Genomic DNA, 15,110 nt, shown 5'->3' with positions numbered 1-15,110 from the left:
TTGTTCTTGTGCGCTCAATGAGTGTTCTGTGTGGATGATTTGAGTCATTGGCACAGTTATTGGTGTCAGTGTCCTTTGTGGTATCTGTTACATTGAGCGTTTCTTCTTGAGAATTGTGAGAATGATCTGATGTTGCATTGATGTTGGTGACATCAGTCATTTGTGGTGGATTTGATTCCTCTTCTTTGCTTCCTTGGTACACCTCTTCCAGAGTCATTTCTGGTTCCTTTGAAGCATCATTGATTTCTTGGTGCTCCTCTTTTGGAGTCATTTCAGGTTCATTTGAATCATCTTTGGTTTCTTTGTGCTCCTCTTCTGGAGTCAAAATCTTCAAGATTTCAATTGATGTGGTCTCTCTGGACTCATGGGTAGCTCTCCTCTGATTGTTGAGTACTTCTGCACAGACAAGCTGAGATCTGTCAGTCTCGCTGTGATCCTGCACATCCTGTATGTCGATTGTGATCACATTGACACTATTCTCACATACAGCGGGAAGACATTCAGTGTCTTTTTGTTGGTTAAATGAGCTGGGTAGATTTTCATAGTCTTCTTCTAGTGGCTCAAATAAGCTGGGCAGACTTTCATAGTCTGCTGCTGGTTGCGCAGATAAGGTGGATAGACCTTCAGAGTCTTGTCCATGCATGGTGTTCACTATGGAGTGTTTCCTTGTTTCCATTTCTGAGTCTGTCACCGAGCTGTCTGTGGAGGCTTGCATCGCTCTTTCTGTGGAATCTTTAATCGCTCTCTCTGTGAAGTCTTTAATTGCTCTCTCTATGGAGTCTTTCATCGCTCTCTCTGTGGAGTCTTTCATCGCTCTCTCTGTGGAGTCTTTCATCGCTCTCTCTGTGGAGTCTTTCATTGCTCTCTCTGTGGAGTCTGTCATCGCTCTCTCTGTGGAGTCTTTCATCGCTCTCTCTGTGAAGTCTTTAATCGCTCTCTCTGTGGAGTCTTTCATTGCTCTCTCTGTGGAGTCTGTCATCGCTCTCTCTGTGGAGTCTTTCATCGCTCTCTCTGTGGAGTCTTTCATTGCTCTCTCTGTGGAGTCTGTCATCGCTCTCTCTGTGGAGTCTTTCATCGCTCTCTCTGTGGAGTCTTTCATCGCTCTCTCTCTGGAGTCTGTCATCGCTCTCTCTGTGGAGTCTTTCATCGCTCTCTCTCTGGAGTCTGTCATCGCTCTCTCTGTGGAGTCTTTCATCGCTCTCTCTCTGGAGTCTGTCATCGCTCTCTCTGTGGAGTCTTTCATCGCTCTCTCTCTGGAGTCTGTCATCGCTCTCTCTGTGGAGTCTTTCATTGCTCTCTCTGTGGAGTCTGTCATCGCTCTCTCTGTGGAGTCTGTCATCGCTCTCTCTGTGGAGTCTTTCATCGCTCTCTCTGTGGAGTCTGTCATCGCTCTCTCTGGGGAGTCTTTCATTGCTCTCTCTGTGGAGTCTGTCATCGCTCTCTCTGTGGAGTCTTTCATCGCTCTCTCTGTGGAGTCTTTCATTGCTCTCTCTGTGGAGTCTGTCATCGCTCTCTCTGTGGAGTCTTTCATCGCTCTCTCTGTGGAGTCTTTCATTGCTCTCTCTGTGGAGTCTGTCATCGCTCTCTCTGTGGAGTCTTTCATCGTTCTCTCTGTGGAGTCTTTCATCGCTCTCTCTCTGGAGTCTGTCATCGCTCTCTCTGTGGAGTCTTTCATTGCTCTCTCTGTGGAGTCTTTCATTGCTCTCTTTGTGGAGTCTGTCATCGCTCTCTCTGTGGAGTCTTTCATCGCTCTCTCTGTGGAGTCTTTCATTGCTCTCTCTGTGGAGTCTGTCATCGCTCTCTCTGTGGAGTCTTTCATCGCTCTCTCTGTGGAGTCTTTCATCGCTCTCTCTGTGGAGTCTTTCATTGCTCTCTCTGTGGAGTCTGTCATCGCTCTCTCTGTGGAGTTGTGCAGTGTGCTCGCTGTAGAGTCGGTCTGTGCTCTCTCAATGGAGTCGTTCTGTGCTCTCTGTGTGGCGTTGTCTTCTTCTTTGGTATTTGACAGGTTGCTGTCATCCAATGTATCGATGATCTGCCATGGCATCATTGTATTGGAATCATCTACCATGAGTAGAGTTGTGTTGAGCTTTGCAACCGTGTTGCTGATGCTGTGATCAGCATATCCGAATAACTCAGCCATGTCTGAGTAGTATTGTGTGTATTGTTCGGTAGACAAATCATCTCTTTTTGTTTCGGAGTTGTTATCGTTCTCTTCATGTTCAATGAACAAATCATCTTCTTGGGTTTCTGATTTGTCATTGTGCTCTTCACTTTGAGTGGTGCAGACTGCTTGTTCGGGGTGTTGTGAAAGTTATTTTCAACTGCTGGTATAAGTTCAGGCATTGTTTTGAGGCAAGAAAATTGAGTTTTGCAGCTTTACATTTCTTTTTTTCATTTCCGTGTATTTCCCTTTTAAGTGGGCATGGTCCGGGTCCTCTGACGTCATGACGCTTGTGACATCATGCGTAGGAATCGATTGCGCATGCGCAATTCGAGTTTCCTTTACTGTGCGCTCTTTTCGTGTATTCTCAAGTGTATTTTGCCATTTTCCTTCTTTTTGAGAAGTGCACATGTGCATACTGGCCGGAACGCTCTCGCTCAAGATGGCTGCCAATCAAAAAGTGCTGTTGCATCGAGTGACATCCTATCTCTGCCTCGTGGTGTGTGTTCGCGACATTTTTACTGATTTTGTTTTCTAGATACTGATTCTGTGCTTGTAAAGACTCACAGTATTGATTTTGTTTTTGTTCATAAGCAAGTCATTTTTGTATAGCAGTTTCTAGAGTTAGATACCTATCTTGTGAAAGTTCTTCCTTCAAATTTTTGTCAGATAGTCCATAAATTAATTGATCCATTATCATAGTGTCTCTGAAATCAGCATAATCACAGACATGTGATATTAACTTGAGATTTGTAATAAAATCAGTGACGGGCCCTCCATTTCTTTGGCATTTATGACAAGAGTTAAATCTTTCCAGCATCTCACCAGACTCACTCCTCCAGTGTTCATTAGATTTTTTTTGAGTATTACTTCTAATTTGGTGTTGTCTTCACCTTCTAAGTAATTAAAGCAATTATAGATTTCTCTAGCTTCATGCCCTCCTATTGAGAGTAGTAGTGCTATTTTCGTTGCGTCAGAGACTGTGCTTAAATCATTAGCTGCGATAAATAGTTGGAATATCTGTTCAAATCTTTTCCAGTCATAACTTAAATTACCGGTTGTTTCCAGCTGCCCAAGAGGTCCAGTGAGTCCCATAGTTAGTCATCGAGGATCCATTTGCTGCAAAGTCTTCCACAGTCGAATATCTGGTCTGAATTTTCTTCTCTTTTTGTCTAACCTAATCTAACTAGTTCTGCTAAAGCCAATACGCCTGGTACCATGTTTTGTTACCTGTGTGGTAGGTAACATGTGATACTCAAACCTTGGTTAGTGATGAGGTCTTCTGAATCTCGATGAAGAACACTCAAACTCATCCCGTAGTAACAAAAAGTTTATTGAGTAACTATAACAATAATTGCATGAGTTCTTTAATTTAACTTTGATACTAGTGATAAGGTTAACAAGATCTAACTACAGTAACTATACGTAACTCCACTAGCCATCTGAACTAGTTTGCTATGCCCTGGTCACATTGCACCCAAGAGAGAGCGAGAGACCCAATGTGGTTGATTTTTATACCCCTGTTGGTCCGGCCCTCTAGTGATCATGTGATGCTATTGATTACACATTAACCCCTTGTGTACATGCACATATAGAGATCACTACAGTCTCTTCAATCTCACTGTGAGGGGCGAGTTCAGGGTCCCTGTGTCTCCTCTCTTTACACTGGAGCTGCTGGACGAGGTCTCTTCAATCTCACTGTGAGGGGGGAGTCCAGGGTCCCAGTGTCTCCCCTCTTTACACTGGAGCTGCTGGACGAGGTCTCTTCAATCTCACTGTGAGGGGGGAGTCCAGGGTCCCAGTGTCTCCTCTCTTTACACTGGAGCTGCTGGACGAGGTCTCTTCAATCTCACTGTGAGGGGGGAGCCCAGGGTCCCAGTGTCTCCTCTCTTTACACTGGAGCTGCTGGACGAGGTCTCTTCAATCTCACTGTGAGGGGGGAGTCCAGGGTCCCAGTGTCTCCTCTCTTTACACTGGAGCTGCTGGACGAGGTCTCTTCAATCTCACTGTGAGGGGGGAGCCCAGGATCCCAGTGTCTCCTCTCTTTACACTGGAGCTGCTGGACGAGGTCTCTTCAATCTCACTGTGAGGGGGGAGTCCAGGGTCCCAGTGTCTCCTCTCTTTACACTGGAGCTGCTGGACGAGGTCTCTTCAATCTCACTGTGAGGGGGGAGCCCAGGATCCCAGTGTCTCCTCTCTTTACACTGGAGCTGCTGGACGAGGTCTCTTCAATCTCACTGTGAGGGGGGAGTCCAGGGCCCCAGTGTCTCCTCTCTTTGCACTGGAGCTGCTAGACGAGGTCTCTTCAATCTCACTGTGAGGGTGGAGTCCAGGGTTCCAGTGTCTCCTCTCTTTACACTGGAGCTGGTGGACGAGGTCTCTTCAATCTCACTGTGAGGGTGGAGTCCAGGATCCCAGTGTCTCCTCTCTTTACAATGGAGCTGCTGGACGAGGTCTCTTCAATCTCACTGTGAGGGTGGAGTCCAGGGTCCCAGTGTCTCCTCTCTTTACACTGGAGCTGCTGGACGAGGTCTCTTCAATCTCACTCTTACAGCTTCCCATCTCAGCATCAGAGAGGTAAGTGACGCATTGCACCAATCAGGGTCACCACCTGGAAATTAAAGCACCGTGGTGTCAGGAAGTGAGATCGCTGCCGATATCTCAGAACGATGACTGATCTCAGAGATCTATCAGCCTCTCTCAGTAGCCACTAGCTCTGCATGCCCAGCAGCCCCACCAGTGGCAATGGCCCTCCTTGAACTACTCTGACCAGAAACTATGTTCCAGGGGCAACAGGACAAGGTAAATCTGTGATCACATGGCAGCAAGTGAAGAGGAGGCACCAGGGAACTGATCACAAAAGAGGCACTCCTCCTGCCTAAGGTCCCAGACTACCCCACCATACCCAACCTCTTCCCACCGGCATCCTGGGTGGGAAGTGGTGCTTTCTAAAAATATATATATTTTATTCAAATTTTTCGGCCAAACAAAACAGTACAAAGGTTTTTCCCTTTTTACCACAATAAAACAGTATAAATAACAGTAACCGTTTTTAACAAATAAATAAATAATATATAAACTAAATGGCAACTGCCATAACAAAAATAATAACTCTCCCAAATAATAAAATCAAACAATCCAATATGCATAACCAAGTACAAATATCTATACAAAAACACCCCTGAGGACCCACCCGAGCCCTCCACCCCCCACCCCACCCCCCTTCCCCCTGGGTTGCTGCTGTTACCTTCCCATTTCCTTTATCGTTCTGCGAGGTAGTTAATGAACGGTTGCCACCGCCTGGTGAACCCTTGAGCCGAACCCCTTAGTGCAAACTTTATCCGTTCTAGCTTTATAAACCCTGCCATGTCGTTTATCCAGGTCTCCACGCCCGGGGGTTTGGCTTCCTTCCACATAAGCAATATCCTTTGCCGGGCTACTCGGGACGCAAAGGCCAAAACATCAGCCTCTCTCGCCTCCTGCACTCCCGGCTCTTCTGCAACCCCAAATATAGCCAACCGCCAGCTTGGCTCGACCCAGACCCCCACCACCTTCGAAAGCACATTCGCCATCCCCATCCAGAACCCCTGCAGTGCCGGGCATGACCAAAACATGTGGGTGTGGTTTGCTGGGCTCCTCAAGCATCTCCCACACCTATCCTCCACCCCGAAAAATTTACTGAGCCTTGCTCCGGTCATATGCGCCCTATGCAAAACCTTGAATTGTATCAGGCTAAGCCTGGCGCATGAGGACGAAGAGTTTACCCTACGTAGGGCATCTGCCCACAGCCCCTCTTCAATCTCTTCCCCCAGCTCTTCTTCCCATTTTCCCTTCAGCTCATCCACCATAATCTCCCCCTCGTCTCTCATTTCCCTGTATATATCCGACACCCTACCATCCCCCACCCATGTCCCTGAGATCACTCTATCCTGAATCTCCTGCGTCGGGAGCTGCGGGAATTCCCTCACCTATTGCCTCGCAAAAGCCCTCAGTTGCATGTACCGAAATGCATTCCCTTGGGGCAACCCATATTTTTCCGTCAGCGCTCCCAGACTCGCAAACGTCCCGTCTAAGAACAGATCCCTCAGTTGCACAATCCCAACTTTTTGCCACGCTCCAAATCCCCCGTCTATTCTCCCCGGGACAAACCTATGATTATTTCTTATCGGGGACCGCACCGAGGCTCCCGTCCTTCCCCTATGCCGTCTCCACTGCCCCGAAAATTTTCAGTGTTGCCACCACCACTGTACTTGTGGTGTATTTCTTCGGGGAGAACGGCAACGGCACCGTCGCCAGTGCTTGGAGGCTGGTTCCTTTGCAGGACGCCATCTCCAATCTCTTCCACGCCGCTCCTTCCCCTTCTCCCATCCACTTACACACCATTGAGATATTGGCGGCCCAGTAGTACTCACTTAAGCTCGGTAGTGCCAGTCCCCCCCGATCCCTGCTATGCTGCAAAAACCCCCTCCTCACTCTTGGGGTCTTCCCAGCCCACACAAAACTAATGACACTTTTCTCGATTTTCTTGAAAAAAGCCTTCGTGACCATCACCGGAAGGCACTGAAACACAAAGAGGAATCTCGGGAGGACTACCATTTTGACCGCCTGCACCCTACCCACCAGTGAAAGGGACACCATGTCCCATCTCTTGAAATCCTCCTCCATCTGTTCCACCAATCATGTTAGATTAAGCCTATGTAAGGTTCCCCAACTCCTGGCTATCTGAATCCCTAAGTACCGGAAATCTCTTGTTACCTTCCTCAGCGGTAAATCATCTATTCCCCTGCTCTGCTCCCCCGGATGCACCACAAACAACTCACTCCCCATATTCAATTTGTACCCCGAGAATTCCCCAAACTCCCTGAGTGTCTGCATTATCTCAGGCATCCCCTCTACTGGGTCCGCAACATACAGCAATAAATCATCTGCATACAATGATACCCGGTGTTCTTCTCCTCCCCTGAGTACTCCCCTCCACTTCCTGGAGCCCCTCAGTGCTATGGCCAGGGGCTCAATTGCCAATGCAAACAGTAACGGAGACAGGGGACACCCCTGCCTCGTCCCTCTATAAAGACGGAAGTAGTCAGACCTCTGCCTGTTCGTGATCACACTTGCCACCGGGGCCCTATATAGCAGCTGTACCCATCCAATAAGCCCTTCTCCAAAACCAAATCTCCTCAACACTTCCCACAGGTAATCCCACTCCACTCTGTCAAATGCTTTCTCGGCGTCCATCGCCACCACTATCTCCGCCTCACCCTCTGGTGGGGGCATCATCATCACCCCTAGCAGCCTCCGTATGTTCGTGTTCAGCTGTCTCCCCTTAACAAACCCAGTTTGATCCTCGTGGACCACCCCCGGGACACAATCCTCTATCCTCGTCGCCATCACCTTAGCCAGGAGCTTAGCATCTATGTTCAAAAGGGAAATGGGCCTGTGGGACCCACACTGCAGCGGGTCTTTTTCCTTCTTCAAAAGTAACGATATCGTCGCCTCCGACATAGTCGGGGGCAACATCCCCCTTTCCCTGGCCTCATTAAAGGTTCTCGTCAAAAGCGGGGCCAGTAAGTCCATATATTTCCTATAAAATTCCACCGGGAACCCATCCGGTCCCGGAGCCTTCCCCGCCTGCATACTCCCAATCCCCTTTACCACCTCCTCCATCTCAATCTGTGCTCCCAGTCCCGCCCTCTCCTGCTCTTCCACCTTCGGGAATTCCAGCTGATCCAGGAAACACATCATTCCCTCCTTCCCTTCCGGGGGCTGAGCCTTATATAACCTCTCATAGAATGTCTTGAACACCCCGTTCACTCTCTCCGCTCCCCGTTCCATCTCTCCCTCCTCATCTCTCACCCCACCTATCTCCCTTGCCGCTCCCCTCTTCCTCAGTTGGTGGGCCAGTAGCCGATTCGCCTTCTCTCCATACTCATACTGTACACCCTGTGCCCTCCTCCACTGTGCCTCTGCCTTACCCGTGGTCAGCAGGTCAAATTCCACATGTAACCTTTGTCTTTCCCTGTACAGTCCCTCCTCCGGTGCCTCTGCATATTGCCTGTCCACCCTCAGAAGTTCTCTCAACAATCTCTTCCTTTCTTTACCCTCTTGCTTCCCTTTAAGTGCCCTTATGGATATCAGTTCCCCTCTGACCACTGCCTTCAACGCCTCCCAGACCACTCCCACCTGAACCTCTCCGTTGTCATTAAGCTCCAAGTACCTTTCGATACACCTCCTCACCCTTAGACATACCCCCTCATCCGCCAATAAGCCCATATCCATTCTCCAGATTGGGTGCTGTTCTTTTTCCTCGTCTACCTCTAGGTCTACCCAATGTGGAGCGTGGTCCGAAATGGCTATGGCCGTATACTCCGTCCCTGTCACCTTTGGAATCAGTGCCCTTCCCAAGACAAAAAAGTCTATCCGCGAATATACCTTGTGAACATGGGAGAAAAATGAGAACTCCTTACTCCTGGGCCTAATAAATCTCCAGGGGTCTACTCCTCCCATCTGCTCCATGAAGTCCTTGAGCACCCTGGCCGCTGCCGGCCTCCTCCCAGTCCTGGACCTCGACCGGTCCAGCCCTGGATCAAGCACCGTATTGAAGTCTCCCCCCATTACCAACTTTCCCGCCTTCAGGTCCGGGATACGCTCCAACATACGCCTCATAAAGTTTGCATCATCCCAGTTCGGGGCGTATACGTTCACCAGAACCACCGCCTCCCCTTGCAATCTGCCACTCACCATCACATATCTACCCCCACTATCCGCCACTATGGTCTTTGCCTCAAACAGTACCCGTTTCCCCACTAAGATAGCCACCCCCTATTCTTCGCATCTAAACCCGAATGAAACACCTGCCCCACCCATCCTTTACGTAGTCTGACCTGGTCTATCAGTTTCAGGTGCGTCTCCTGCAACGTAACCACGTCTGCCTTTAATTTCTTTCGGTGTGCGAATACCCGTGCCCTTTTAATCGGCCCGTTCAGCCCTCTCGCGTTCCACGTGATCAGCCGGGTTGGGGGGCTCTTTCCCCCCCACCCCTTGTCGACTAGCCATCCCCTTTTGTAACCCAGCTCCTCACCCGGTTCCCACGTGCCCGTATATCCAACCAACGGTGCCCCCCCCCGTCTCGACCACCCCGTCCCATAACAGCTCCCCCTTCTCCTTAGCAGCAGCAACCCAGTTAACTCCCCCCCCCTCCGCTAGATCCCCCTCTAGCGTAGTTGCACCCCCCATGTTCCTCCCAGAAGTCAGCTGGCTGACCTCGGCTTCCCCCTTTGCACTCGGTGGGAAGTGGTCCTTAACTGTCATGAATAACTAATGGCAGGGTCCATTAAAATTCTTCATTCAGAATACACAATGAGGTTTGACTGAGAACCCAGACATCCACTACTCTGTTGAAACAGCTGCAGTCCAGATAAAACATTACTTGATTGACTGCTCAGTCTCTCTGATCTCTCTGATCAATTTCATTATGGTTTCTTGTCCCAAGTTTCAGTGATTGCAAGTTCTTGTGGCTTTTGTTATCGATAATTTAAAGGATTTGGATTATTGACACTTTTAATGGCTTCTACTGAAATAATTATTTTTGATCGAGTGGAAATCTATGAATAAAATATTTCTTTCACACTTTGCTTTACATTTCTGCTGTCATTACTGGACACATTGGTTCTCATCATGTATAATGGGTCAGTGGGCCATGGAAGTGCCAATTGGGCATTTAAGGAGTGGAAGGGTAGAATTCAGTACGGCTGTATTTGGGACCAGGGATGGATGGAGGGCATGAGGTGGCATGAATACGATGTGGAGAGTGTGCGGGGAATGTGAGGGCCGGATGATTTCGATACTTTCATTTTAACGGGACCTAATCCCACAGCAGCAAGGTGCATCTTTTTAAACAGCCTGGGTTGTATTCTCCATTATTGGGACTACGTCCCCACCCCGGCGTCAAAACCGTGAGGTTTTACTCCTTTTTTTTTTAGAAAACATTTTATTGAGGCATTTATAATAATTTTAACATTCTAAACAACAGAGCGGTCCGACACACGCAAAAACTCCACAGTAACATACCCAACTTCCCCCGCCCTAACTCCTAGCTACCTATATATTAGATTCCTACCCTAATTCTTCACTGCCATGCCTCCCCTGTCCCCCTCCCCCTCACCCCCCCACCTCCATACCTGCCCCTCCTGCTGACAGTCAATTTTCCTTAAAGAAGTTGACGAATGGCTGCCACCTCCGAGTGAACACCTGTATTGAACCCTTGAGGTGAACTTAATCTGTTCGAGCCTGAGAAACCCTGCCATGTCACTGACCCATATCCCCGACTTTGGAGGCTCCGAGTCCCTCCATCCCAGCGAAAACCGTCTCCGGGCCACCAGGGAGACAAAGGCCAAAGCGTCCGCCTTTCTTCCCCCCGGGCTCCCGGATCTTCCGACACTCCAAATATTACCACCCCTGGACTCGGAGTCACCCTCCCTTCCAGAACCTCTGACATGACATCTGAGAATCCCTGCCAAAATCCCCTCAGCTCGGACACGCCCAAAACATGATGTACATGATTCGCCGGGCTCCCCCCACACCGCCCACATTTGTCCTCCACCTCCTCAAAAAACCTACTCATCCGGCCCACAGTCATATGATCCCTGTGGACCACCTTCAACTGGATCAGGCTCAGCCTGGCACATTGACTCTTCTCAGGGCCTTCTCCCGTATCACGGCTTCCAACTCCCCTTGCAACCATTCTCCCACTTCCTCTTACCTCTCCGATTGGGACCCCTTCCAGCTCCATCAGTTCCTTGTATATTTCCGAGACCCTCCCTCCACAACCCCTGTTTTGGACATCACCTTATCCTGTAGTCCCTTAGACGGAGACGAAGTAAGCCTGGAACCTGCGTCCGGGCAAAGTCTCGTACCTGCAGGTACCAAAATCCATTCCCACCCGGCCACTCAAACTCCTCCTCCAGCACCTCCAGGCTCGGGAAACCCTCCTCAATGAAGAGATCCCCAAATCTCTAAAACCCTGTCCGCTGCCACCTCCTAAAGCCCCGTCCAGCCCCCCGGAGCGAACTGGTGGTTATCACAGATCGGCGACCACACCGATGCCCCCTCCAGTCTGATGTGCTGGCTCCATTGCCTCCACAGTACTGTTGTGGCGTACTGTCATGTGAGAGTACCTTTAAGAAATGGGTGTTTATCTAAAAAAAGATAATGTTGTGGAGGAGAAAGGAAAAAGATAATGTTGTGGAGGATAGAGGAAAAAGATAATGTTGTGGAGGAGAATGCTGAGCCCCAGGCTAATAGAATAGATGGCATTGAGGTACGTAGGGAAGAGGTGTTGGCAATTCTGGACAGGCTGAAAATAGATAAGTCCCCGGGACCTGATGGGATTTATCCTAGGATTCTATGGGAGGCCAGGGAAGAGATTGCTGGACCTTTGGCTTTGATTTTTATGTCATCATTGGCTACAGGAATAGTGCCAGAGGACTGGAGGACAGCAAATGTGGTCCCTTTGTTCAAAAAGGGGAGCAGAGACAACCCCGGCAACTATAGACCGGTGAGCCTCACGTCTGTAGTGGGTAAAGTCTTGGAGGGGATTATAAGGGACAAGATTTATAATCATCTAGATAGGAATGATATGATCAGGGATAGTCAGCATGGCTTTGTGAAGGGTAGGTCATGCCTCACAAACCTTATTGAGTTCTTTGAGAAGGTGACTGAACAGGTAGACGAGGGTAGAGCAGTTGATGTGGTGTATATGGATTTCAGCAAAGCGTTTGATAAGGTTCCCCACGGTAGGCTATTGCAAAAAATACGGAGGCTGGGGATTAAGGGTGATTTAGAGATGTGGATCAGAAATTGGCTAGCTGAAAGAAGACAGAGGGTGGTGGTTGATGGGAAATGTTCAGAATGGAGTACAGTCACAAGTGGAGTACCACAAGGATCTGTTCTGGGGCCGTTGCTGTTTGTCATTTTTATCAATGACCTAGAGGAAGGCACAGAAGGGTGGGTGAGTAAATTTGCAGATGATACTAAAGTCGGTGGTGTTGTCGATAGTGTGGAAGGATGTAGCAGGTTACAGAGGGATATAGATAAGCTGCAGAGCTGGGCTGAGAGGTGGCAAATGGAGTTTAATGTAGAGAAGTGTGAGGTGATTCACTTTGGAAGGAATAACAGGAATGCGGAATATTTGGCTAATGGTAAAGTTCTTGAAAGTGTGGCTGAGCAGAGGGATCTAGGTGTCCATGTACATAGATCCCTGAAAGTTGCCACCCAGGTTGATAGGGTTGTGAAGAAGGCCTATGGAGTGTTGGCCTTTATTGGTAGAGGGATTGAGTTCCGGAGTCGGGAGGTCATGTTGCAGCTGTACAGAACTCTGGTCCGGCCGCATTTGGAGTATTGCGTACAGTTCTGGTCACCGCATTATAGGAAGGACGTGGAGGCTTTGGAGCGGGTGCAGAGGAGATTTACCAGGATGTTGCCTGGTATGGAGGGAAAATCTTATGAGGAAAGGCTGACGGACTTGAGGTTGTTTTCGTTGGAGAGAAGGAGGTTAAGAGGAGACTTAATAGAGGCATACAAAATGATCAGGGGGTTGGATAGGGTGGACAGTGAGAGCCTTCTCCCGCGGATGGATATGGCTGGCACGAGGGGACATAACTTTAAACTGAGGGGTAATAGATATAGGACAGAGGTCAGAGGTAGGTTCTTTACGCAAAGAGTAGTGAGGCCGTGGAATGCCCTACCTGCTACAGTAGTGAACTCGCCAACATTGAGGGCATTTAAAAGTTTATTGGATAAACATATGGATGATAATGGCATAGTGTAGGTTAGATGGCTTTTGTTTCGGTGCAACATCGTGGGCCGAAGGGCCTGTACTGCGCTGTATTGTTCTATGTTCTATGTTCTATGTAAAAGATGGAGTGGATGTACCTCTAAGAAATGGGCGTTTGTCACGTAGCTGCAGTGATAACAGAGTGGGTGGAGCTGAGCTGTGACTCTGCTTTTACTTTCGCTTCGAACAAAAGCTGGTGAGTGTGTGTGCATTTTAGTTTCATTTTCAGAGAGAAGAGCTGCAGTGAAAGCCAGCAGATGAGTATGGATTTCTCTACAAGCTAAAGAGTGTTCATTTGGTGATTTCAAAGTGATAACTGCTCTCAGTAAAGAATTTAAATCTGATCTCTGTCTTAGCACAGTGGGCTAAGACAGCTGGCTTGCAATGCAGAAGAAGACCAGCAGTGCGGGTTCAACTCCCATTGCGGCCTCCCGAATCAGGTGTCAGAATGTAGCAACTACGGGCTTTTCACAGTAACTTCATTGAAGCCTACTTGTGACAATATTTATTAAGAGGGTATTTGTCTTATGGATGTTGCAAGGAAAAATTAAGGGTTACTTATAGAGTACTGTATTTTTTGGGGGGAGTATTTGATTTGATGACTGCTAAGATGTTTACTATGTGTGTTTAAAAATCTTAACTGGATTCATAGAATAAATATTATGTTTTGTTTAAAAATACTTTTAGTTAGGAACTTTCAAGCGGTTATTGGATAGGCACATGGAGCACACCAGAATGACAGGGAGTGGGATAGCTTGATCTTGGTTTCGGACAAAGCTCGACACAACATCGAGGGCCGAAGGGCCTGTTCTGTGCTGTACTGTTCTATGTTGTAAAGTAGGCCCTTGTGCTCCCCATAACCACAATCTATTTAAAGTTATGGGTCATGTGATCTCCAACATATACTTTGGGGTTTCGAAACCCTGGCCCATAATAAATTGGGGGCTTGAGGGGGATAAAAGTCTATCTTGGGTTGGCTTTGTGAACTTAAAGACAGTGAGGGGTGAGCATATTGTGGTTGCTTTTCAGGTGTGGTATTCCAGTTTAAGTAGGGAGTGTATTGTGGACAATGGTTCTTTCAGAGGCTCTGAAGTTTTTGGGGGTGGAGACAGTCACACGCAATACCTTACGAACAGAGACTAAAAACAGGCTTTTAGATTTGGCAAAACATTGCAGTTAACATCACCTGACAGAATACGAAATGAAGAGATACTTACGGTGCTCGCTGAGAATTTAGAATGGCCTGAGATACAGTCTAACTCATTAGAAATGGCAAAACATTCAGTTACAAATCATGCAACTTGAACATGAAAAAGAATTAAAACAGCTTGAATATGAAATGAGAGAAAAAGAGAGCGAGGAAAGAGAAAAAGAGAGAGAAGGTCGATACAGATCAGGGAAAAAGAAATGGAGAAAGAGGAAAGAGAACAACAGGGAGAAAGGGAGATACAGATCAGGGAAAAAGAAAAGGAGAGAGAAGAAAGAAACAATGAAAGAATAGCCCCAGCAGAACAAAATGAAAGAGAAAGGGAGGAAAGGGAATAAGAGAGAGAGTTTGAACTTCAGAAAATGGCCACGAAACATGACAGTCAGTTAAAATTGGTGGAAGTAAAGGGAAACGTACAATTGGAGGTTAGTGATGAGGAAAAAGAGACAAAGCATCATTGTCGAAGTCTTGATGGGGATCAATTTAAATATGTCCAAGCTTTGCCAAGATTTGATAAGAAGGAGGTAGAAGCCTTTTTCATTTCAATTGAGAAGACAGCTAAACAAATGAAATGGCCACAGAAGATTATGGGTATTACTGATTCAAACAAAGCTGGTAGGTAGGGCTCGTGAAGTGTTTGCATCACTATCAGAGGAGGTATCTGGGACGTATGAGGAGGTGAAAAAAATCCATCTTAGATGCATATGAACTAGTGCCTAAAGCCTACAGACAAAGGTTTAGAAATTTAAGGAAAGAACCTGGTCAAACATACATGGAGTTTGAAAGGATCAAACAGAGTAATTTTGATAGGTGGATAAGGGCTTTGAAAATAGACCAAACGTCTGAAGCTCTCAGAGAAATTATACTTTTGGAGGAGTTTAAAAATTCAATTCCTGATGTCGTGAGAACTC

Source organism: Scyliorhinus torazame, chromosome 14 (genome assembly GCF_047496885.1).
Source record: "Scyliorhinus torazame isolate Kashiwa2021f chromosome 14, sScyTor2.1, whole genome shotgun sequence".
NCBI lineage: Eukaryota > Metazoa > Chordata > Chondrichthyes > Carcharhiniformes > Scyliorhinidae > Scyliorhinus > Scyliorhinus torazame.
The sequence above is the reverse complement of the archived record's forward strand: the minus strand, read 5'-3'. Positions refer to the sequence as shown.